This window comes from Sinohyriopsis cumingii, chromosome 11, assembly GCF_028554795.1.
Source record: "Sinohyriopsis cumingii isolate HCF-2022 chromosome 11, ASM2855479v2, whole genome shotgun sequence".
NCBI lineage: Eukaryota > Metazoa > Mollusca > Bivalvia > Unionida > Unionidae > Sinohyriopsis > Sinohyriopsis cumingii.
In genome coordinates this window covers 47,036,186-47,063,685 of record NC_142971.1, presented here as the reverse complement: position 1 = coordinate 47,063,685, position 27,500 = coordinate 47,036,186, and the positions used below count along the sequence as shown (strand labels likewise).

The 27,500-nt window shown below is 33.2% G+C and overlaps 9 non-coding genes across 9 annotated transcripts; all 9 read right to left on the bottom strand.

Moving 5' to 3' along the window:
• Positions 1-631: 631 nt before the first annotated feature.
• On the bottom strand, positions 632-750 carry LOC149788301 (5S ribosomal RNA). Its single transcript, XR_016424560.1, has one exon. It is a non-coding gene; the product is annotated as a 5S ribosomal RNA (ribosomal RNA).
• Positions 751-1,664: 914 nt separating this feature from the next.
• Positions 1,665-1,783, bottom strand: LOC149788300 (5S ribosomal RNA). Its single transcript, XR_016424690.1, has one exon. It is a non-coding gene; the product is annotated as a 5S ribosomal RNA (ribosomal RNA).
• A 3,560-nt stretch (positions 1,784-5,343) lies between these two features.
• On the bottom strand, positions 5,344-5,462 carry LOC149788299 (5S ribosomal RNA). The gene has a single exon (XR_016424559.1). It is a non-coding gene; the product is annotated as a 5S ribosomal RNA (ribosomal RNA).
• A 914-nt stretch (positions 5,463-6,376) lies between these two features.
• Positions 6,377-6,495, bottom strand: LOC149788298 (5S ribosomal RNA). Its single transcript, XR_016424689.1, has one exon. It is a non-coding gene; the product is annotated as a 5S ribosomal RNA (ribosomal RNA).
• Positions 6,496-10,046: 3,551 nt separating this feature from the next.
• On the bottom strand, positions 10,047-10,165 carry LOC149788297 (5S ribosomal RNA). Its single transcript, XR_016424558.1, has one exon. It is a non-coding gene; the product is annotated as a 5S ribosomal RNA (ribosomal RNA).
• An 8,771-nt stretch (positions 10,166-18,936) lies between these two features.
• Positions 18,937-19,055, bottom strand: LOC149788296 (5S ribosomal RNA). Its single transcript, XR_016424705.1, has one exon. It is a non-coding gene; the product is annotated as a 5S ribosomal RNA (ribosomal RNA).
• A 3,590-nt stretch (positions 19,056-22,645) lies between these two features.
• On the bottom strand, positions 22,646-22,764 carry LOC149788295 (5S ribosomal RNA). The gene has a single exon (XR_016424557.1). It is a non-coding gene; the product is annotated as a 5S ribosomal RNA (ribosomal RNA).
• A 918-nt stretch (positions 22,765-23,682) lies between these two features.
• LOC149788294 (5S ribosomal RNA) lies at positions 23,683-23,801 on the bottom strand. Its single transcript, XR_016424748.1, has one exon. It is a non-coding gene; the product is annotated as a 5S ribosomal RNA (ribosomal RNA).
• Positions 23,802-27,312: 3,511 nt separating this feature from the next.
• LOC149788293 (5S ribosomal RNA) lies at positions 27,313-27,431 on the bottom strand. The gene has a single exon (XR_016424556.1). It is a non-coding gene; the product is annotated as a 5S ribosomal RNA (ribosomal RNA).
• Between the last annotated feature and the right edge of the window lie 69 nt (positions 27,432-27,500).

The window sequence follows — 27,500 nt, the reverse complement described above, 5'->3', positions numbered from 1 at the left end:
TAACCCAATTTATTTTGCCAATGGCCCATATTTACAGTATTCGCTACAGGATGCCAATTTTCCCACTGGCAGACTGAGGCCCTGCTGTAAAAGAAATCAATCAATCAATAAATTAATATAAAAAATTCTCACAATTCATACATTCCATATTTATCAATCAATTAGTGAATAAGAAATACCACAAATAAGTAGCCAAAATGAAAGACATTGATCGCATATTTTGCAACTCTGCGCAAGAGACTACACCAGGAATATATGAGAAGAAACTTGAAGGAAGTATTTCGACGTGAAAGGAGGCAGCTTGTTGTGGTAGTAAAAGTAGAGGAAACTGGATAAATTGAACCGAATTTGTTAATAAGAAATACTGGTCATCTATGATCGCATATTCCAGTAGTAAGGATCGAAACCAAGAGCAGAGAAGTGCAAAGCAACATTTGCTATATTCAGGTCCTATGCTTGATTTTTTTAGGATCCGAATTATTGAAGAAAGTTAAGGAAAAAGAGAAAATGAAAGTCGAGAAATTGCTCTATTTATTATTTATATTGAAGAAAGTAAATTTAGTTACAATAAAAGAAAGAAAGAAAAACTTCAACTGTTTTTAGTTATAAAAGAAAAAAAAAAAAAAAAAAGAGTCTACAGCACCCGGTATTCCCAGGCGGTCACCCATCCAAGTACTAACCGGGCCCGACGTTGCTTAACTTCGGTGATCGGACGAGAACCGGTGCTTTCAACGTGGTATGGCCGTAGACACAAGTGTTTGTAAATTTAAGACTTATATTCGCTTCTCTCTTCACCGTTTCCGATGTACAGACGTTTACGTTTATGTGCCGTGTAAAATTAGTAATTAAAGTGTACTGATTAAAACTTATATAGATAAACTGCCTTCATACATTATTCAAATTTGTAATTCAGGCATTTTCGGACTCGGACATTAGTTGCTTAACCGGAGGTTTACACCTTCAAATGGACTTAAATAACAATGCATTTAAACGAAGATTCAGTTCATTTTTGTTGTTTTTGGGCATTATTATTATTATTATTATTATTATTATTTATCTTGTATCAACTGACTAATTCAATAGGTAAATAATCGACATCAGCCTATGAGCTACCTTTAAATACGGACTCGAATCTGATTTGAAACGGATATCGTCTTGCAGCTCGGAAACGTTAAAGTTGTGGAAACACAGAAAGTGCAAGGAAGTGGAAGCAGGGAACATCCATCCAAACTTACTGTAATCAAAACAGAGATTTATACACCAATTTATTTTGTCAATGGCCCATATTCGAAGTATTCGCTAAGGGATGCCAAGTTTCACACTGATAGACTGGTGCCCTGCTAAAAAACAGGTAAATAAATTAAAATAATTAAAAATAATACATTCCAAATATATCTATCAATTATTGAATAAGAAATACCACAGACAAGTATCCAAAATGAAAGACATCGATTGCATACGTTGCAATTATTCGCTATAGCATAGGCTGAATCCGGAATATCAGAAGAAATTTGGAGGATCTGGACGGCATACGAGGCGGCCCATTTCGATCCTGGAGGTAGAGGAAACTGAAAAATTTGCACCAGATTTGTGAACAAGAAATATTGGCCATATATGATCGCATATCCTCACAGTGAGGATGGAACCCAAAAATAATTAAAAAATGCCTACAGCACCCGGTATTCCCAGGCGGTCACCCATCCAAGTACTAACCGGGCCCGACGTTGCTTAACTTCGGTGATCGGACGAGAACCGGTGTTTTCAACGTGGTATGGCCGTAGACATTTGTACGTACAAATTTAAGACTAATATAGGTTGTCTCTTCGTCGTTACAAAGATACATTACACACACACACACACACATATATATATATATATATATATATATATATATATATATATATATATATATATATATATATATATATATATATATATATATATATATATATATATTAGAGACAGGGGAGAGCTCTGCTTACGACAATACATCCCTTCAGTTTCAATCTGTAAAGAAGCAAGAGCTTATTTGATCGCCGAAGTCACTGACATGTAGGTTGCCATATTTGTGCAGTCATTTGAATAGTAATACAATGGCGAGTTCCGTGTCAAATTTCATCAAGGTTGTCGTTTTCTTTCGTCAGTCAGCTTCATTAACGACAAATGATGTTATACTCGCAATTATTTCTGAGAAAATAAATCGTATTTCTCTCGATTTCATGCAGGTATATCTCGATGAAAGGTCGGTCAAGTTTGCATGGCAGGCTAGTAAGCACAGGGGCTCGCATCGTTGCTCACAATTGAACTGACAGTCATACATTTTATACTATATGTACGACTGATAGTTTCATTGTAAGCAATGATACGAGCCCCCTCTGGCTAGTAAGCAGCCTATGCCGATACCGCATGGTGTCGGCGATTTCCAACGTTTTGATAAGCAAAACAAATATGTCCATACACCCCAATACTAATGTCCAAATATCAAAAATCGCTATTTTGGGACTATTATGAATTCATTCAAGGACATTCTAAATTACATCATCGCCACACGTCAAGATTGTTATTACATCAGCACATTCAAAATTGGACTTCATTCAGAAAACCACTGGCATTCATTTGGAACACTATCCTTTTGGACTTGTCATATAACTTTTATGGACTATTTGTGATTTCATTTATAATGCTGAAAAGTATTTAAATTTTCACTTTGTATTCTTTATAAAAAATAAATTAAGTCGGTTGGTTTAGATTGGCTAAGATAGCATTAAGGTGTTTTTGTTTATATGAGCCAATATCACATTATTCTTTTCTTGGTTTAGATGGGCTAAGTTCACATTATGGTACATTGGTTTAGATGGGCTAAGTTCACATTAAGGTGTTTGGCTAAGTTTCCATTAAGATATTTGGTTTAGATTGGCTAAGTTTGCATTAAAGTGTATTGGCTTACATTGGCAAATTTCACATAGGAATTTGATTTAGATGGCCTAAGTTCACATTATGGTGTTCTGGCAAAAGACTGCTTGGTTTTGTTAGGCAATGAGGGTAGTCTTGCTCAATGGTACAATAGGGCAACCAGCTTGATAGAAATCTATCATGTTAACCATTGGACTGATGTACATTTTATCAGTGTAATTTAGAGTCTGTTTAAACCATTCCGAACCCCCCATCTCTCTCTCTCTTACATATGTATATATATATATATATATATATATATATATATATATATATATATATATATATATATATATATATATATATATATATCCGAAAGAAATAATATTTTCAATCTTTCTGCACTGTACTGATTTTCTGGTTGAATACTAAAAGTAAGTTTAAATATATATAAGGAGTTTGCAAATTTTATAAAAGTCAGCTTGCCTAGCAAGTAGTAGGTCAATATGATACAATGTAGAATTTAAGAAAATGTCATTATATGTATTGAAACGTTTGTTTCCTTTGTATCTGTTGATACCTAAAAACCATATCCCAATAATTAAAATTATCCAAGACTATATGTAAATAATACACGTATGTATGTATGTATGTATGTACACACACAAACGTATATATATATATATATATATATATATATATATATATATATATATATATATATATATATATATATATATATATATATATATATATATATATATCACAAAAGACACACACATATCTTAAAACACCCTCAGCCACCCAGGATATATATATGATCCGTTTTTACGAGATAAACTTATTAATTCAGTATGGTATAATTATCGAATAAGATCAGTAGAGTTTTTGCCCTTGTTTGCAATCGTTATAGGATAACGCGTTAAAAATAAAATTACACAGAAGTACAATTAATGTTAATAGCTGATAAAGTTATGCGAACTTTGTTGCATACTCTCTCTCTCTCTCTCTCTCTCTCTCGTGTGTCAGTATGATAAAGCAAGAAGAAAAAGGAAGAACAGTAAAGAACATATATAAAAAGGTTTATTGAAACAGCGTCTCATCATGGTGTGGGCACCACGATGCATAGGGATAAATAAAAAAGCGAGTATTCCATTACTTTTCACTTCATTTGATATGCATCCATATGACACAGAATGCTCTCGGTGAGTACAGGGAATCAGATAAACGTCACTGTGCGGGACTAGGTATAAAACATTTATTGTAGTTTTAATTGTAAATTTTTCGGGCATTTAAGTAGAAATTAAATGATTTCAGTTCTAGTGAGAACAACATTTCGACTGTAAAACATAATTTGTTGTCTTGATGCGTTTTCAAGACTCTTTTGCTGATTAGTCACACATCTCTTCAACGTTTCCCATGTACAAATGTTTGTGTGCAGTATAATATTAGTAACTAAAGTGTATACTGATTCAAAGTTCTAATCCAAAAGAAGCAAAACTGGCCTCAGATACTCATATTTGTCACTCATCCATTTTCTGACCCAGATAAGGGGAGAATTCCATGTTGAAATTGACTTAAAATGCAGATTCAGGACATTATTGTTGTTGTTATTATTATTATTATTATTATTCGTCTTTCTGTCCTATCATTTGGTTAAAATAAGCGACACCGGCCTATAAGCTAACTTTAAAGATAGGGTCTTATCAGATTTGCAAAGGATCTCTTCTTGCAACTTGGAGAAGTTAACGTTGTGGAAATACAGAAAGTGGAAGCATGGAATATCTATCTAAACTTACTGTAATCAAAACAGAATTTTATAACCCAATTTATTTTGCCAATGGCCCATATTTACAGTATTCGCTACAGGATGCCAATTTTCCCACTGGCAGACTGAGGCCCTGCTGTAAAAGAAATCAATCAATCAATAAATTAATATAAAAAATTCTCACAATTCATACATTCCATATTTATCAATCAATTAGTGAATAAGAAATACCACAAATAAGTAGCCAAAATGAAAGACATTGATCGCATATTTTGCAACTCTGCGCAAGAGACTACACCAGGAATATATGAGAAGAAACTTGAAGGAAGTATTTCGACGTGAAAGGAGGCAGCTTGTTGTGGTAGTAAAAGTAGAGGAAACTGGATAAATTGAACCGAATTTGTTAATAAGAAATACTGGTCATCTATGATCGCATATTCCAGTAGTAAGGATCGAAACCAAGAGCAGAGAAGTGCAAAGCAACATTTGCTATATTCAGGTCCTATGCTTGATTTTTTTAGGATCCGAATTATTGAAGAAAGTTAAGGAAAAAGAGAAAATGAAAGTCGAGAAATTGCTCTATTTATTATTTATATTGAAGAAAGTAAATTTAGTTACAATAAAAGAAAGAAAGAAAAACTTCAACTACTTTTAGTTATAAAAGAAAAAAAAAAAAAAAAAAGAGTCTACAGCACCCGGTATTCCCAGGCGGTCACCCATCCAAGTACTAACCGGGCCCGACGTTGCTTAACTTCGGTGATCGGACGAGAACCGGTGCTTTCAACGTGGTATGGCCGTAGACACAAGTGTTTGTAAATTTAAGACTTATATTCGCTTCTCTCTTCACCGTTTCCGATGTACAGACGTTTACGTTTATGTGCCGTGTAAAATTAGTAATTAAAGTGTACTGATTAAAACTTATATAGATAAACTGCCTTCATACATTATTCAAATTTGTAATTCAGGCATTTTCGGACTCGGACATTAGTTGCTTAACCGGAGGTTTACACCTTCAAATGGACTTAAATAACAATGCATTTAAACGAAGATTCAGTTCATTTTTGTTGTTTTTGGGCATTATTATTATTATTATTATTATTATTATTTATCTTGTATCAACTGACTAATTCAATAGGTAAATAATCGACATCAGCCTATGAGCTACCTTTAAATACGGACTCGAATCTGATTTGAAACGGATATCGTCTTGCAGCTCGGAAACGTTAAAGTTGTGGAAACACAGAAAGTGCAAGGAAGTGGAAGCAGGGAACATCCATCCAAACTTACTGTAATCAAAACAGAGATTTATACACCAATTTATTTTGTCAATGGCCCATATTCGAAGTATTCGCTAAGGGATGCCAAGTTTCACACTGATAGACTGGTGCCCTGCTAAAAAACAGGTAAATAAATTAAAATAATTAAAAATAATACATTCCAAATATATCTATCAATTATTGAATAAGAAATACCACAGACAAGTATCCAAAATGAAAGACATCGATTGCATACGTTGCAATTATTCGCTATAGCATAGGCTGAATCCGGAATATCAGAAGAAATTTGGAGGATCTGGACGGCATACGAGGCGGCCCATTTCGATCCTGGAGGTAGAGGAAACTGAAAAATTTGCACCAGATTTGTGAACAAGAAATATTGGCCATATATGATCGCATATCCTCACAGTGAGGATGGAACCCAAAAATAATTAAAAAATGCCTACAGCACCCGGTATTCCCAGGCGGTCACCCATCCAAGTACTAACCGGGCCCGACGTTGCTTAACTTCGGTGATCGGACGAGAACCGGTGTTTTCAACGTGGTATGGCCGTAGACATTTGTACGTACAAATTTAAGACTAATATAGGTTGTCTCTTCGTCGTTACAAAGATACATTACACACACACACACACACACATATATATATATATATATATATATATATATATATATATATATATATATATATATATATATATATATATATATATATATATATATATATATATATATATATATTAGAGACAGGGGAGAGCTCTGCTTACGACAATACATCCCTTCAGTTTCAATCTGTAAAGAAGCAAGAGCTTATTTGATCGCCGAAGTCACTGACATGTAGGTTGCCATATTTGTGCAGTCATTTGAATAGTAATACAATGGCGAGTTCCGTGTCAAATTTCATCAAGGTTGTCGTTTTCTTTCGTCAGTCAGCTTCATTAACGACAAATGATGTTATACTCGCAATTATTTCTGAGAAAATAAATCGTATTTCTCTCGATTTCATGCAGGTATATCTCGATGAAAGGTCGGTCAAGTTTGCATGGCAGGCTAGTAAGCACAGGGGCTCGCATCGTTGCTCACAATTGAACTGACAGTCATACATTTTATACTATATGTACGACTGATAGTTTCATTGTAAGCAATGATACGAGCCCCCTGTGGCTAGTAAGCAGCCTATGCCGATACCGCATGGTGTCGGCGATTTCCAACGTTTTGATAAGCAAAACAAATATGTCCATACACCCCAATACTAATGTCCAAATATCAAAAATCGCTATTTTGGGACTATTATGAATTCATTCAAGGACATTCTAAATTACATCATCGCCACACGTCAAGATTGTTATTACATCAGCACATTCAAAATTGGACTTCATTCAGAAAACCACTGGCATTCATTTGGAACACTACCCTTTTGGACTTGTCATATAACTTTTATGGACTATTTGTGATTTCATTTATAATGCTGAAAAGTATTTAAATTTTCACTTTGTATTCTTTATAAAAAATAAATTAAGTCGGTTGGTTTAGATTGGCTAAGATAGCATTAAGGTGTTTTTGTTTATATGAGCCAATATCACATTATTCTTTTCTTGGTTTAGATGGGCTAAGTTCACATTATGGTACATTGGTTTAGATGGGCTAAGTTCACATTAAGGTGTTTGGCTAAGTTTCCATTAAGATATTTGGTTTAGATTGGCTAAGTTTGCATTAAAGTGTATTGGCTTATATTGGCAAATTTCACATAGGAATTTGATTTAGATGGCCTAAGTTCACATTATGGTGTTCTGGCAAAAGACTGCTTGGTTTTGTTAGGCAATGAGGGTAGTCTTGCTCAATGGTACAATAGGGCAACCAGCTTGATAGAAATCTATCATGTTAACCATTGGACTGATGTACATTTTATCAGTGTAATCTAGAGTCTGTTTAAACCATTCCGAACCCCCCATCTCTCTCTCTCTTACATATATATATATATATATATATATATATATATATATATATATATATATATATATATATATATATATATATATATATATCCGAAAGAAATAATATTTTCAATCTTTCTGCACTGTACTGATTTTCTGGTTGAATACTAAAAGTAAGTTTAAATATATATAAGGAGTTTGCAAATTTTATAAAAGTCAGCTTGCCTAGCAAGTAGTAGGTCAATATGATACAATGTAGAATTTAAGAAAATGTCATTATATGTATTGAAACGTTTGTTTCCTTTGTATCTGTTGATACCTAAAAACCATATCCCAATAATTAAAATTATCCAAGACTATATGTAAATAATACACGTATGTATGTATGTATCTATGTATGTACACACACAAACGTATATATATATATATATATATATATATATATATATATATATATATATATATATATATATATATATATATATCACAAAAGACACACACATATCTTAAAACACCCTCAGCCACCCAGGATATATATATGATCCGTTTTTACGAGATAAACTTATTAATTCAGTATGGTATAATTATCGAATAAGATCAGTAGAGTTTTTGCCCTTGTTTGCAATCGTTATAGGATAACGCGTTAAAAATAAAATTACACAGAAGTACAATTAATGTTAATAGCTGATAAAGTTATGCGAACTTTGTTGCATACTCTCTCTCTCTCTCTCTCTCTCTCTCTCGTGTGTCAGTATGATAAAGCAAGAAGAAAAAGGAAGAACAGTAAAGAACATATATAAAAAGGTTTATTGAAACAGCGTCTCATCATGGTGTGGGCACCACGATGCATAGGGATAAATAAAAAAGCGAGTATTCCATTACTTTTCACTTCATTTGATATGCATCCATATGACACAGAATGCTCTCGGTGAGTACAGGGAATCAGATAAACGTCACTGTGCGGGACTAGGTATAAAACATTTATTGTAGTTTTAATTGTAAATTTTTCGGGCATTTAAGTAGAAATTAAATGATTTCAGTTCTAGTGAGAACAACATTTCGACTGTAAAACATAATTTGTTGTCTTGATGCGTTTTCAAGACTCTTTTGCTGATTAGTCACACATCTCTTCAACGTTTCCCATGTACAAATGTTTGTGTGCAGTATAATATTAGTAACTAAAGTGTATACTGATTCAAAGTTCTAATCCAAAAGAAGCAAAACTGGCCTCAGATACTCATATTTGTCACTCATCCATTTTCTGACCCAGATAAGGGGAGAATTCCATGTTGAAATTGACTTAAAATGCAGATTCAGGACATTATTGTTGTTGTTATTATTATTATTATTATTATTCGTCTTTCTGTCCTATCATTTGGTTAAAATAAGCGACACCGGCCTATAAGCTAACTTTAAAGATAGGGTCTTATCAGATTTGCAAAGGATCTCTTCTTGCAACTTGGAGAAGTTAACGTTGTGGAAATACAGAAAGTGGAAGCATGGAATATCTATCTAAACTTACTGTAATCAAAACAGAATTTTATAACCCAATTTATTTTGCCAATGGCCCATATTTACAGTATTCGCTACAGGATGCCAATTTTCCCACTGGCAGACTGAGGCCCTGCTGTAAAAGAAATCAATCAATCAATAAATTAATATAAAAAATTCTCACAATTCATACATTCCATATTTATCAATCAATTAGTGAATAAGAAATACCACAAATAAGTAGCCAAAATGAAAGACATTGATCGCATATTTTGCAACTCTGCGCAAGAGACTACACCAGGAATATATGAGAAGAAACTTGAAGGAAGTATTTCGACGTGAAAGGAGGCAGCTTGTTGTGGTAGTAAAAGTAGAGGAAACTGGATAAATTGAACCGAATTTGTTAATAAGAAATACTGGTCATCTATGATCGCATATTCCAGTAGTAAGGATCGAAACCAAGAGCAGAGAAGTGCAAAGCAACATTTGCTATATTCAGGTCCTATGCTTGATTTTTTTAGGATCCGAATTATTGAAGAAAGTTAAGGAAAAAGAGAAAATGAAAGTCGAGAAATTGCTCTATTTATTATTTATATTGAAGAAAGTAAATTTAGTTACAATAAAAGAAAGAAAGAAAAACTTCAACTGTTTTTAGTTATAAAAGAAAAAAAAAAAAAAAAAAAGAGTCTACAGCACCCGGTATTCCCAGGCGGTCACCCATCCAAGTACTAACCGGGCCCGACGTTGCTTAACTTCGGTGATCGGACGAGAACCGGTGCTTTCAACGTGGTATGGCCGTAGACACAAGTGTTTGTAAATTTAAGACTTATATTCGCTTCTCTCTTCACCGTTTCCGATGTACAGACGTTTACGTTTATGTGCCGTGTAAAATTAGTAATTAAAGTGTACTGATTAAAACTTATATAGATAAACTGCCTTCATACATTATTCAAATTTGTAATTCAGGCATTTTCGGACTCGGACATTAGTTGCTTAAACGGAGGTTTACACCTTCAAATGGACTTAAATAACAATGCATTTAAACGAAGATTCAGTTCATTTTTGTTGTTTTTGGGTATTATTATTATTATTATTATTATTATTATTATTATTATTATTTATCTTGTATCAACTGACTAATTCAATAGGTAAATAATCGACATCAGCCTATGAGCTACCTTTAAATACGGACTCGAATCTGATTTGAAACGGATATCGTCTTGCAGCTCGGAAACGTTAAAGTTGTGGAAACACAGAAAGTGCAAGGAAGTGGAAGCAGGGAACATCCATCCAAACTTACTGTAATCAAAACAGAGATTTATACACCAATTTATTTTGTCAATGGCCCATATTCGAAGTATTCGCTAAGGGATGCCAAGTTTCACACTGATAGACTGGTGCCCTGCTAAAAAACAGGTAAATAAATTAAAATAATTAAAAATAATACATTCCAAATATATCTATCAATTATTGAATAAGAAATACCACAGACAAGTATCCAAAATGAAAGACATCGATTGCATACGTTGCAATTATTCGCTATAGCATAGGCTGAATCCGGAATATCAGAAGAAATTTGGAGGATCTGGACGGCATACGAGGCGGCCCATTTCGATCCTGGAGGTAGAGGAAACTGAAAAATTTGCACCAGATTTGTGAACAAGAAATATTGGCCATATATGATCGCATATCCTCACAGTGAGGATGGAACCCCAAAAAAAATTAAAAAATGCCTACAGCACCCGGTATTCCCAGGCGGTCACCCATCCAAGTACTAACCGGGCCCGACGTTGCTTAACTTCGGTGATCGGACGAGAACCGGTTTTTTTTTTTTTTCTTTCTTTATTTAAAATAGCTTTGTACAGTATATAAGTTAAAAATATACTGTCAGTATGTACATAGTAGTTTGTAATTCTATATTACAAAACAATGATTCTACAATAGTATTTTGTTAAGCTATATTACAGAACAATGATTCTAAAAATTTTTTTGTAATGCTATAGTACAAAACAATGATTCTACAATGTAATAAACACTTTATCCTCTTCTATTCTCATTAAAGGATTATCTTTTACAAAATACTTCGTAATCAAAGTCTGATTTTTGTCTTTGTAATGTTGATATGCATATAATATATATTTTCTAGTCAAATATTGGAACAATCTTTCGATGTCTATTTGTTTCCCTAATAAAGACATAATGTTTCTTCTTTTGTAAATGCACAATCGAGCAATGCTCAGAATGTAGTTCAAAAAATAACTATTTACTGATTTTGTTTCTTTGTTATATCCTATCATGAGCATTTGTTCAAAAGAAGTGCTATTGAGAACACCAACTCTACAATTTTTAAAAAGAATCTCAACTATATATACAATATAATTCTTAAAAGAGCTTAATTCAGGACATTTCAAAAACATGTGAAATAAATCCTCTGTTTCCAACTGGCACACTGGACATAAGTCATTATCAATTTTGCCATAGTATTTTAGTCTCTCTTTTGTAAATATTCGATTGTGCATTATTCTGTAATCCAAATCTATACAATCTGGGGTCTTGAAAGGTAGGTGTATCAATTTCCAGTATTTATGCTTTTCCAAACTAAATATCTTACTCCAAAAGGAAACAGAAGCTGGTTCTTGAAAAATCAACGTACATAAAAGCTTGTAAAATAGTTGTGTTGTACATAAACAGAGGTCATATAATTTTGTATCAACTCTGAGAAACATATTATTTCTCCCATTGGTTACAGTGGGTTTTGACTCTGTTGCAACAATATTTCTCCAGCCTAATGGTATACTTTCTATTATGCAATTATAGTCTTTTTTTATCTTATCTGTTTTGATCTCAGAATTTGATTTGTATATCATTTCTTGAATAGCTCTATAAGGTAGTATTCCAGGTACAAATTCATATGTAATATCCTGAACACGAACAATTCCTGCTTCTATAAATTCTGCGAAAAACAACGTTTTACCAGCACATGTAATATTAGGATTTAAAAAGAGAGGTTGTTCAAAAACATTCCTCACATCAATATTTGTATCGATATTATTTCTAAGTTTTTCCCATGCATGAAACATTTCTCTGTAAAATATAGGTAGGGTATTCAATTGTTGCTTATTTAAAGACATGAGAAACAACTCTTTGGTCAACCTCATGTTCAGGACAGTAGATAAAAAGTGATCAAAGGTATTTTTCCACATAGCAGGGCAATTCACATCAAAGTATCTTTTTAAAAATTTTAGTCTGAATGCATACATTTTCATCTTTATATCAGTTAACTGTAGTCCGCCATTTCGCTTATCACCAATTATTGTATAATAGTGAACCAAATGGGACTTTCCTGACCAGATAAATCTGAGAAATAATTGCTTCAATTCATCAGCAATCATATCAGGAAGAGGCTGAACTGACACTATGTACAATACTCTAGAAACTAATAAGTTATTAACAACTGTTACTTTTCCTTGTATTGTCAAATATCTCTGTGACCACAGTTGCAATAAGTTTTTAATTTTAGACAATCTATCATTCCAGTTCAGTTGCTCACATAACTTTGCACATTTTCCCACATAAGCTCCCAAAATTAAGATGACTTGATCACACATTTGAATTTGTAATTGTTTGCAATAATCATCAGTAAGTTTACCAGATCCAATACACAGAAGTTCTGTCTTTTCCTTGTTCACCTTTGCACCAGATCCTTTACAATACAAGTCAAGTACATTAAAAGATTGATTAATGGATTGTGTGTCCGCTAATGTCAAGGTTGTATCATCTGCATGTTGAAAAACTTTACTTGTATTACTAGACAGTGGGAGTGGAATACCTTTGATAGTGGGATTTGCTTTGATAGCGAGTCCTAAGGGTTCTGCTGCTAATACATATAACATTGCTGATATAGGACAACCTTGTCTGACTGAATTTTTAATTAAAAAGGGTTTCGTTAGATGACCATTGCATTTAACACTACTTTTAATTTCATTATAAAATATCTTTATCCACTGAATAAAATTGTCACCAAAACCGAACTTTCGTAAAACAGAAATCAAATATGAGTGGCAAACTCTGTCAAACGCTTTTTCTTGATCAATTTTTAAGATATATCCCTCAAGATTGTCTCTCTCAACCATATCTATAATATCTCTTACAGTGACTATAGTATCAGCAATATCTCTCCCAACTATACAACATGTCTGAGTTTGAGAAATAATTTTGGGTAATACCATTTTTAAACGTGTAGACAAAATCCTTGCCAAAATTTTATAATCTACATTAAGTAAACTGATAGGACGCCAATTTTGCAATCTTCTATTATCCCCCTTATTTTTATAAATAAGTGATATAACCCCAAATCTCATTGATCTCGACATAATATTGTCATTCTTAACACTCTGAAAGATGTGCAACAGAATATCATATATACAATCATAAAATTTACAATACCACTCTACTGTCAATCCGTCCGGGCCGGGGCTTTTATTTTTAGCCATCCCTTTTATAGCTGTATGTATTTCATCAACTGTTATTATGGCATCACACATATCTTTATCCTCATCAGATACAGAACAGTTTACAAAATTTAAAAGTGAATCAGTACAATTATCATCAACAGTTACCGAAGAATATAAATGACTATAAAACTGATGTATTTCATCTAAGATTCCGCTTGTATTTGAAATAATTACACCATCATCATCAATCAATTCATTGATTACATTTTTGTTGTGTCGATATTTCTCAAGATTTAGAAAATATTTAGTATTTCTATCGCTTTCAATTGCCCATTTGGCCTTAGATCTGAATATAGCACCCCGACAAAAATCAGTTTCATAGTCACTTAGCTGATGTTTTAGTTCTTCATATTTGTTAATGTCATATGGTTCTTTATTTGCGACTTTTTCTGAAAATGATTTTAATTTATTTTGCAATGTAAAGTATTCTTGTAATCTTTCCTTATTTCTTCTTGTACAGTATACTTGGGAAAATTTTTTAATTTTGTATTTTACATTATCCCACCAAATGAGTGGTTCACTGAAATACATTTCGTCAGTTTTTCCCTCGGTAAGAATTGATTTCACTCTTTGTACATATTTTTCCTCAAAAAGAACATTGTTATTTAATATCCATAATCCGGGCCCTGTTTCCACTTTGCAGGTATTTAGTTTAAGGTATACAAAAGAATGATCACTAAAGGATGTATCTGCATAATAAATATTTTGCACATTGGAGTGCAATTTTGAGGAAATCAAAAAATAATCTATTCTACTCTGCTTCATTTCGCCTAGTACAACTTGTTTTCTGGAGAAACTACGAGTACTAGGATTTCGTGATCTCCATAAATCGGTAATATTCCTATCATGAATAATTTTATAAAGTTCACGCACTGCTACATCATCAATATGTAAGGCTTTGTTATGTCGATCAATACCTGCTAAAGTTGTATTAAAATCACCAGCCAGGATAGTGCTATCACTAGTACTGTTATGTAAATATGTATTTAGCTTCATGAAAAAGTTAAACCTTTCCTTCACAACATTTGGAGCATAAATATTGATTAAATCAATCACTTTATCATCAATAGCTATTTTAAGATGTAAAATCCTACCCTTTTCAATCATTTCTTGTGTCACCTGATTTCTCAATTCTCTCACTACTAAAACAGCAACACCTGCCCTCCTATTGTCAGCATTACTATAAAATATGTCACCATTCCAAATCTCATTTTCTCTAATACTTTCAACAAACTCATCATCCCAAAAGGTTTCTTGCAATAATAAAATATGGCCTCTTTTCTCTTTAAATATTTCTAAAACAGACTTTAGTTTATTCAAATTACGCAAGCCATTTACATTTAGAGATACAATATTTAAAGCCATGATTATGATGAGTGTATTGAAAGTATTAAAAAATGTTGAGTGTTTGATCATTTCTTCATAGGTGTTCGTCGCATGCTATTCATCTTCATATTAGGTACTGGATTAAACCTTCTCCTTCTCCTTTGTACTACTTTGAAATTTTCGATATTAGTACCGTTTTCTTGACATGTACGTGATTCGTTTGATCTTTCAACAACGTCTGCAGCCATCTTCCTGTCATCATCTGAATCTGTCCCCGATCCATCTCCAATTGTATGATTGTTGTTTACTTCCTCAGATTCTATTTCTACATTGGTCATATCAACTCCAATTCTTTCTTTTTCTTCCCCACTTTCTCCACTCTCATTATCTTTTTTTGCATTCTCAATTTCTTCTTTATCATCTTCGTCACTCTGTAACTCCAATATGTCTTCCCTCATATCATCATCAACTTGCGAATGAATGCCTGCAATGGCCTCTCTGTAACACATACATGTTTGCGCCTCTTTGTGGCATTTGTCGCATATCCTGCATGTACACATAAGAGGAAAACTTCCACAACTTTCACATCTTTGCCTTGTGCAATTTTTTGCTACATGGCCTTGCTCCCCACACTTGTAGCATACAAAATCAGGGCAGTCTTTTATAACATGTCCCGGATCAAGACATCTAGAACATACCTTAACTTGATTATTGTGTAATACTCTAAAGTATTGTTGACCATTGACAGTCTGAAATTTCAGACTGTAAGGCAAGGATTTTACCTGCTGTGGAAATTTACATTTGACATAACGAGTCCCATCAGCTACACTAGTTCCAGGATAATATCTGCGTTGAATGGGAGAAAGAAGTTCTACTCCGTATTCACCGAGCTTCATACTTATATCATCATCTGTGATGTATGCTGGTAAATGAAGAATTGACACAATAATAGTGTCTGAATATAAAAGAGTACAATCAAAGTGTTCACTTCCAATATCAATTCCACACAAGGTATTATATGCTACTTCCTTACTCGGTAGTGTGACCTCATACAAATTTGCACCTTTGGGCACAACTGCATAGACCGACATATCTCCGGTTAATTCTTCTACACTTCTAACAATATCACTTGCCTTTATTTTCTTCACATCCTTTACATCAATCACCACGGTACATTCTTTCCCAAAACGACGAGAAGCTCCTGTCTGTCTATCGATGTTACTCGACATGCCATTCTTATTGTTAGCTATTCCACTGGTGTCATTAGAGTGTGAGTCAGCTCCTTGTGCTGCACGTGCAGCACGACCAGGCTTTGTATTCATTGTCACAGAAAATAATATTTTGTGTGGTGGATAGAGTTATCCACACACTCAAAATATATCTCACTTATATATGAATGCGATCAAACAAATCTTATCAACGTACCTGTAACAAATTAAAACAGCAAAAATGTCTATTAAAGGAAAAAAACTTGAAAATTCACGGAGCGATCATCAAACGTGTTTTCCTTCTGATGTCATAACCGGAAGTCCGCATAATTTAGAGTCTGTTTAAACCATTCCGAACACGCCATCTCTCTCCCTCCCTCTCTCTCTCATATATATATATATATATATATATATATATATATATATATATATATATATATATATATACACATGAAAGAAATAGTATTTTCAATCTTTCTGATCTGTACTGATATTCTGGTTGAATTCTAAAAGTAAATTTAAATATATATAAGGAGTTTGCAAATTTTATAAAAGTCAGCTTGCCTAGCAAGTAGCAGGACAATATGATACAATGTAGAATTTAAGAAAATGTCATTATATGTATTGAAACGTTTGTTTCCTTTGTATCTGTTGATACCTAAAAACCATATCCTAATAATTAAAATTATCTAAGACTATATGTAAATAATACACGTATGTATGTACGTTTCTATGTATGTATGTATGTACACACACAAACGTATATATATATATATATATATATATATATATATATATATATATATATATATATATATATCACAAATGACACACACATATCTTAAAACACCCTCAGGGACCCAGGATATATATGATCCGTTTTTACGAGATAAACTTGGTATAATTCAGTATGGTATAATTATCGAGTAAGATCAGTAGAGTTTTTGCCCTTGTTTGCAATCGTTATAGGATAACGCGTTAAAAATGAAATTACACAGAAGTACAATTAATGTTAATAGCTGATAAAGTTATGCGAGCTTTGTTGCATACTCTCTCTCTCTCTCTCTCTCTCTCTCTCTCTCTCTCTCTCTCTCTCTCTCGTGTGTCAGTATGATAAAGCAAGAAGAAAAAGGAAGAACAGTAAAGAACATATATAAAAAGGTTTATTGAAACAGCGTCTCATCGTGGTGTGGGCACCACGATGCATAGGGATAAATAAAAAAGCGAGTATTCCATTACTTTTCACTTCATTTGATATGCATCCATGTGACACAGAACGCTCTCGGTGAGTACAGGGAATCAGATGTACGTCACTGTGCGGGACTAGGTATAAAACATTTCTTGTATTTTTAATTGTAAATTTTTCGGGCATTTAAGTAGAAATTAAATTATTTCAGTTCTAGTGAGAACAACATTTCGACTGTAAAACATAATTTGTTGTCTTGATGCGTTTTCAAGACTCTTGGGCTGATTAGTCACACATCTCTTCAACGTTTCCGATGTACAAATGTTTGTGTGCAGTATAATATTAGTAACTAAAGTGTATACTGATTCAAAGTTCTAATCCAAAAGAAGCAAAACTGGCCTCAGATACTCATATTTGTCACTCATCCATTTTCTGACCCAGATAAGGGGAGAATTCCACGTTGAAATTGACTTAAAATGCAGGTTCAGGACATTATTGTTGTTGTTATTATTATTATTATTATTATTCCTCTTTCTGTCCTATCATTTGGTTAAAATAAGCGACACCGGCCTATAAGCTAACTTTAAAAATAGGATCTTATCAGATTTGCAAAGGATATCTTCTTGCAACTTGGAGAAGTTAACGTTGTGGAAATACAGAAAGTGGAAGCATGGAATATCTATCTAAACTTACTGTAATCAAAACAGAATTTTATAACCCAATTTATTTTGCCAATGGCCCATATTTGAAGTATTCGCTACAGGATGCCAATTTTCCCACTGGCAGACTGAGGTCCTGTTGTACAAGAAATCAATCAATCAATAAATTAATTAAAAAAATTCTCACAATTCATACATTCCATATTTATCAATCAATTAGTTTATAAGAAATACCACAAATAAGTATGCAAAATGAAAGACACTGATGGCATATTTTGCAACTCTTCGCTAGAGACTACACCAGGAATATATGAGAAGAAACTTGAAGGAAGTATTTCGAGGTGAAAGGAGGCAGCTTGTTGTGGTAGTAAAAGTAGAGGAAACTGGATAAATTGAACCGAATTTGTTAATAAGAAATACTGGTCATCTATGATCGCATATTCCAGTAGTAAGGATCGAAACCAAGAGCAGAGAAGTGCGAAGCAACATTTGCTATATTCAGGTCCTATACTTGATTTTTTTAGGATCCGAATTATTGAAGAAAGTTAAGGAAAAAGAGAAAATGAAAGTCTAGAAATTGCTCTATTTATTATTTATATTGAAGAAAGTAAATTTAGTTACAATAAAAGAAAGAAAGAAAAACTTCAACTGTTTTTAGTTATAAAAGAAAAAAAAAATTAGAGTCTACAGCACCCGGTATTCCCAGGCGGTCACCCATCCAAGTACTAACCGGGCCCGACGTTGCTTAACTTCGGTGATCGGACGAGAACCGGTGTTTTCAACGTGGTATGGCCGTAGACATTTGTACGTACAAATTTAAGACTAATATAGGTTGTCTCTTCGTCGTTACAAAGATACATTCCACACACACACACACAGACACACACACACACACACACACACACATATATATATATATATATATATATATATATATATATATATATATATATATATATATATATATATATATATATATATATATATATATATATATATATATATTAGAGACAGGGGAGAGCTCTGCTTACGACAATACATCCCTTCAGTTTCAATCTGTAAAGAAGCAAGAGCTTATTTGATCGCCGAAGTCACTGACATGTAGGTTGCCATATTTGTGCAGTCATTTGAATAGTAATACAATGGCGAGTTCCGTGTCAAATTTCATCAAGGTTGTCGTTTTCTTTCGTCAGTCAGCTTCATTAACGACAAATGATGTTATACTCGCAATTATTTCTGAGAAAATAAATCGTATTTCTCTCGATTTCATGCAGGTATATCTCGATGAAAGGTCGGTCAAGTTTGCATGGCAGGCTAGTAAGCACAGGGGCTCGCATCGTTGCTCACAATTGAACTGACAGTCATACATTTTATACTATATGTACGACTGATAGTTTCATTGTAAGCAATGATACGAGCCCCCTCTGGCTAGTAAGCAGCCTATGCCGATACCGCATGGTGTCGGCGATTTCCAACGTTTTGATAAGCAAAACAAATATGTCCATACACCCCAATACTAATGTCCAAATATCAAAAATCGCTATTTTGGGACTATTATGAATTCATTCAAGGACATTCTAAATTACATCATCGCCACACGTCAAGATTGTTATTACATCAGCACATTCAAAATTGGACTTCATTCAGAAAACCACTGGCATTCATTTGGAACACTACCCTTTTGGACTTGTCATATAACTTTTATGGACTATTTGTGATTTCATTTATAATGCTGAAAAGTATTTAAATTTTCACTTTGTATTCTTTATAAAAAATAAATTAAGTCGGTTGGTTTAGATTGGCTAAGATAGCATTAAGGTGTTTTTGTTTATATGAGCCAATATCACATTATTCTTTTCTTGGTTTAGATGGGCTAAGTTCACATTATGGTACATTGGTTTAGATGGGCTAAGTTCACATTAAGGTGTTTGGCTAAGTTTCCATTAAGATATTTGGTTTAGATTGGCTAAGTTTGCATTAAAGTGTATTGGCTTATATTGGCAAATTTCACATAGGAATTTGATTTAGATGGCCTAAGTTCACATTATGGTGTTCTGGCAAAAGACTGCTTGGTTTTGTTAGGCAATGAGGGTAGTCTTGCTCAATGGTACAATAGGGCAACCAGCTTGATAGAAATCTATCATGTTAACCATTGGACTGATGTACATTTTATCAGTGTAATTTAGAGTCTGTTTAAACCATTCCGAACCCCCCATCATCTCTCTCTCTCTCTTACATATATATATATATATATATATATATATATATATATATATATATATATATATATATATATATATATATATATATATATATATATATATATATCCGAAAGAAATAATATTTTCAATCTTTCTGCACTGTACTGATTTTCTGGTTGAATACTAAAAGTAAGTTTAAATATATATAAGGAGTTTGCAAATTTTATAAAAGTCAGCTTGCCTAGCAAGTAGTAGGTCAATATGATACAATGTAGAATTTAAGAAAATGTCATTATATGTATTGAAACGTTTGTTTCCTTTGTATCTGTTGATACCTAAAAACCATATCCCAATAATTAAAATTATCCAAGACTATATGTAAATAATACACGTATGTATGTATGTATGTATGTATGTATGTACACACACAAACGTATATATATATATATATATATATATATATATATATATATATATATATATATATATATATATATCACAAAAGACACACACATATCTTAAAACACCCTCAGCCACCCAGGATATATATATGATCCGTTTTTACGAGATAAACTTATTAATTCAGTATGGTATAATTATCGAATAAGATCAGTAGAGTTTTTGCCCTTGTTTGCAATCGTTATAGGATAACGCGTTAAAAATAAAATTACACAGAAGTACAATTAATGTTAATAGCTGATAAAGTTATGCGAACTTTGTTGCATACTCTCTCTCTCTCTCTCTCTCTCTCTCTCTCTCGTGTGTCAGTATGATAAAGCAAGAAGAAAAAGGAAGAACAGTAAAGAACATATATAAAAAGGTTTATTGAAACAGCGTCTCATCATGGTGTGGGCACCACGATGCATAGGGATAAATAAAAAAGCGAGTATTCCATTACTTTTCACTTCATTTGATATGCATCCATATGACACAGAATGCTCTCGGTGAGTACAGGGAATCAGATAAACGTCACTGTGCGGGACTAGGTATAAAACATTTATTGTAGTTTTAATTGTAAATTTTTCGGGCATTTAAGTAGAAATTAAATGATTTCAGTTCTAGTGAGAACAACATTTCGACTGTAAAACATAATTTGTTGTCTTGATGCGTTTTCAAGACTCTTTTGCTGATTAGTCACACATCTCTTCAACGTTTCCGATGTACAAATGTTTGTGTGCAGTATAATATTAGTAACTAAAGTGTATACTGATTCAAAGTTCTAATCCAAAAGAAGCAAAACTGGCCTCAGATACTCATATTTGTCACTCGTCCATTTTCTGACCCAGATAAGGGGAGAATTCCATGTTGAAATTGACTTAAAATGCAGATTCAGGACATTATTGTTGTTGTTATTATTATTATTATTATTATTCGTCTTTCTGTCCTATCATTTGGTTAAAATAAGCGACACCGGCCTATAAGCTAACTTTAAAGATAGGGTCTTATCAGATTTGCAAAGGATCTCTTCTTGCAACTTGGAGAAGTTAACGTTGTGGAAATACAGAAAGTGGAAGCATGGAATATCTATCTAAACTTACTGTAATCAAAACAGAATTTTATAACCCAATTTATTTTGCCAATGGCCCATATTTACAGTATTCGCTACAGGATGCCAATTTTCCCACTGGCAGACTGAGGCCCTGCTGTAAAAGAAATCAATCAATCAATAAATTAATATAAAAAATTCTCACAATTCATACATTCCATATTTATCAATCAATTAGTGAATAAGAAATACCACAAATAAGTAGCCAAAATGAAAGACATTGATCGCATATTTTGCAACTCTGCGCAAGAGACTACACCAGGAATATATGAGAAGAAACTTGAAGGAAGTATTTCGACGTGAAAGGAGGCAGCTTGTTGTGGTAGTAAAAGTAGAGGAAACTGGATAAATTGAACCGAATTTGTTAATAAGAAATACTGGTCATCTATGATCGCATATTCCAGTAGTAAGGATCGAAACCAAGAGCAGAGAAGTGCAAAGCAACATTTGCTATATTCAGGTCCTATGCTTGATTTTTTTAGGATCCGAATTATTGAAGAAAGTTAAGGAAAAAGAGAAAATGAAAGTCGAGAAATTGCTCTATTTATTATTTATATTGAAGAAAGTAAATTTAGTTACAATAAAAGAAAGAAAGAAAAACTTCAACTGTTTTTAGTTATAAAAGAAAAAAAAAAAAAAAAAGAGTCTACAGCACCCGGTATTCCCAGGCGGTCACCCATCCAAGTACTAACCGGGCCCGACGTTGCTTAACTTCGGTGATCGGACGAGAACCGGTGCTTTCAACGTGGTATGGCCGTAGACACAAGTGTTTGTAAATTTAAGACTTATATTCGCTTCTCTCTTCACCGTTTCCGATGTACAGACGTTTACGTTTATGTGCCGTGTAAAATTAGTAATTAAAGTGTACTGATTAAAACTTATATAGATAAACTGCCTTCATACATTATTCAAATTTGTAATTCAGGCATTTTCGGACTCGGACATTAGTTGCTTAACCGGAGGTTTACACCTTCAAATGGACTTAAATAACAATGCATTTAAACGAAGATTCAGTTCATTTTTGTTGTTTTTGGGCATTATTATTATTATTATTATTATTATTATTATTTATCTTGTATCAACTGACTAATTCAATAGGTAAATAATCGACATCAGCCTATGAGCTACCTTTAAATACGGACTCGAATCTGATTTGAAACGGATATCGTCTTGCAGCTCGGAAACGTTAAAGTTGTGGAAACACAGAAAGTGCAAGGAAGTGGAAGCAGGGAACATCCATCCAAACTTACTGTAATCAAAACAGAGATTTATACACCAATTTATTTTGTCAATGGCCCATATTCGAAGTATTCGCTAAGGGATGCCAAGTTTCACACTGATAGACTGGTGCCCTGCTAAAAAACAGGTAAATAAATTAAAATAATTAAAAATAATACATTCCAAATATATCTATCAATTATTGAATAAGAAATACCACAGACAAGTATCCAAAATGAAAGACATCGATGGCATACGTTGCAATTATTCGCTATAGCATAGGCTGAATCCGGAATATCAGAAGAAATTTGGAGGATCTGGACGGCATACGAGGCGGTCCATTTCGATCCTGGAGGTAGAGGAAACTGAAAAATTTGCACCAGATTTGTGAACAAGAAATATTGGCCATATATGATCGCATATCCTCACAGTGAGGATGGAACCCAAAAAAAAATTAAAAAATGCCAACAGCACCCGGTATTCCCAGGCGGTCACCCATCCAAGTACTAACCGGGCCCGACGTTGCTTAACTTCGGTGATCGGACGAGAACCGGTGTTTTCAACGTGGTATGGCCGTAGACATTTGTATGTACAAATTTAAGACTAATATAGGTTGTCTCTTCGTCGTTACAAAGATACATTACACACACACACACACACACACACACACACATATATATATATATATATATATATATATATATATATATATATATATATATATATATATATATATATATATATATATTAGAGACAGGGGAGAGCTCTGCTTACGACAATACATCCCTTCAGTTTCAATCTGTAAAGAAGCAAGAGCTTATTTGATCGCCGAAGTCACTGACATGTAGGTTGCCATATTTGTGCAGTCATTTGAATAGTAATACAATGGCGAGTTCCGTGTCAAATTTCATCAAGGTTGTCGTTTTCTTTCGTCAGTCAGCTTCATTAACGACAAATGATGTTATACTCGCAATTATTTCTGAGAAAATAAATCGTATTTCTCTCGATTTCATGCAGGTATATCTCGATGAAAGGTCGGTCAAGTTTGCATGGCAGGCTAGTAAGCACAGGGGCTCGCATCGTTGCTCACAATTGAACTGACAGTCATACATTTTATACTATATGTACGACTGATAGTTTCATTGTAAGCAATGATACGAGCCCCCTCTGGCTAGTAAGCAGCCTATGCCGATACCGCATGGTGTCGGCGATTTCCAACGTTTTGATAAGCAAAACAAATATGTCCATACACCCCAATACTAATGTCCAAATATCAAAAATCGCTATTTTGGGACTATTATGAATTCATTCAAGGACATTCTAAATTACATCATCGCCACACGTCAAGATTGTTATTACATCAGCACATTCAAAATTGGACTTCATTCAGAAAACCACTGGCATTCATTTGGAACACTACCCTTTTGGACTTGTCATATAACTTTTATGGACTATTTGTGATTTCATTTATAATGCTGAAAAGTATTTAAATTTTCACTTTGTATTCTTTATAAAAAATAAATTAAGTCGGTTGGTTTAGATTGGCTAAGATAGCATTAAGGTGTTTTTGTTTATATGAGCCAATATCACATTATTCTTTTCTTGGTTTAAATGGGCTAAGTTTACATTATGGTACATTGGTTTAGATGGGCTAAGTTCACATTAAGGTGTTTGGCTAAGTTTCCATTAAGATATTTGGTTTAGATTGGCTAAGTTTGCATTAAAGTGTATTGGCTTATATTGGCAAATTTCACATAGGAATTTGATTTAGATGGCCTAAGTTCACATTATGGTGTTCTGGCAAAAGACTGCTTGGTTTTGTTAGGCAATGAGGGTAGTCTTGCTCAATGGTACAATAGGGCAACCAGCTTGATAGAAATCTATCATGTTAACCATTGGACTGATGTACATTTTATCAGTGTAATTTAGAGTCTGTTTAAACCATTCCGAACCCCCCATCTCTCTCTCTCTTACATATATATATATATATATATATATATATATATATATATATATATATATATATATATATATATATATATATCCGAAAGAAATAATATTTTCAATCTTTCTGCACTGTACTGATTTTCTGGTTGAATACTAAAAGTAAGTTTAAATATATATAAGGAGTTTGCAAATTTTATAAAAGTCAGCTTGCCTAGCAAGTAGTAGGTCAATATGATACAATGTAGAATTTAAGAAAATGTCATTATATGTATTGAAACGTTTGTTTCCTTTGTATCTGTTGATACCTAAAAACCATATCCCAATAATTAAAATTATCCAAGACTATATGTAAATAATACACGTATGTATGTATGTATGTATGTACACACACAAACGTATATATATATATATATATATATATATATATATATATATATATATATATATATATATATATCACAAAAGACACACACATATCTTAAAACACCCTCAGCCACCCAGGATATATATATGATCCGTTTTTACGAGATAAACTTATTAATTCAGTATGGTATAATTATCGAATAAGATCAGTAGAGTTTTTGCCCTTGTTTGCAATCGTTATAGGATAACGCGTTAAAAATAAAATTACACAGAAGTACAATTAATGTTAATAGCTGATAAAGTTATGCGAACTTTGTTGCATACTCTCTCTCTCTCTCTCTCTCTCTCGTGTGTCAGTATGATAAAGCAAGAAGAAAAAGGAAGAACAGTAAAGAACATATATAAAAAGGTTTATTGAAACAGCGTCTCATCATGGTGTGGGCACCACGATGCATAGGGATAAATAAAAAAACGAGTATTCCATTACTTTTCACTTCATTTGATATGCATCCATATGACACAGAATGCTCTCGGTGAGTACAGGGAATCAGATAAACGTCACTGTGCGGGACTAGGTATAAAACATTTATTGTAGTTTTAATTGTAAATTTTTCGGGCATTTAAGTAGAAATTAAATGATTTCAGTTCTAGTGAGAACAACATTTCGACTGTAAAACATAATTTGTTGTCTTGATGCGTTTTCAAGACTCTTTTGCTGATTAGTCACACATCTCTTCAACGTTTCCGATGTACAAATGTTTGTGTGCAGTATAATATTAGTAACTAAAGTGTATACTGATTCAAAGTTCTAATCCAAAAGAAGCAAAACTGGCCTCAGATACTCGTATTTGTCACTCATCCATTTTCTGACCCAGATAAGGGGAGAATTCCATGTTGAAATTGACTTAAAATGCAGATTCAGGACATTATTGTTGTTGTTATTATTATTATTATTATTATTATTCGTCTTTCTGTCCTATCATTTGGTTAAAATAAGCGACACCGGCCTATAAGCTAACTTTAAAGATAGGGTCTTATCAGATTTGCAAAGGATCTCTTCTTGCAACTTGGAGAAGTTAACGTTGTGGAAATACAGAAAGTGGAAGCATGGAATATCTATCTAAACTTACTGTAATCAAAACAGAATTTTATAACCCAATTTATTTTGCCAATGGCCCATATTTACAGTATTCGCTACAGGATGCCAATTTTCCCACTGGCAGACTGAGGCCCTGCTGTAAAAGAAATCAATCAATCAATAAATTAATATAAAAAATTCTCACAATTCATACATTCCATATTTATCAATCAATTAGTGAATAAGAAATACCACAAATAAGTAGCCAAAATGAAAGACATTGATCGCATATTTTGCAACTCTGCGCAAGAGACTACACCAGGAATATATGAGAAGAAACTTGAAGGAAGTATTTCGACGTGAAAGGAGGCAGCTTGTTGTGGTAGTAAAAGTAGAGGAAACTGGATAAATTGAACCGAATTTGTTAATAAGAAATACTGGTCATCTATGATCGCATATTCCAGTAGTAAGGATCGAAACCAAGAGCAGAGAAGTGCAAAGCAACATTTGCTATATTCAGGTCCTATGCTTGATTTTTTTAGGATCCGAATTATTGAAGAAAGTTAAGGAAAAAGAGAAAATGAAAGTCGAGAAATTGCTCTACTTATTATTTATATTGAAGAAAGTAAATTTAGTTACAATAAAAGAAAGAAAGAAAAACTTCAACTGTTTTTAGTTATAAAAGAAAAAAAAAAAATAAAAAGAGTCTACAGCACCCGGTATTCCCAGGCGGTCACCCATCCAAGTACTAACCGGGCCCGACGTTGCTTAACTTCGGTGATCGGACGAGAACCGGTGCTTTCAACGTGGTATGGCCGTAGACACAAGTGTTTGTAAATTTAAGACTTATATTCGCTTCTCTCTTCACCGTTTCCGATGTACAGACGTTTAC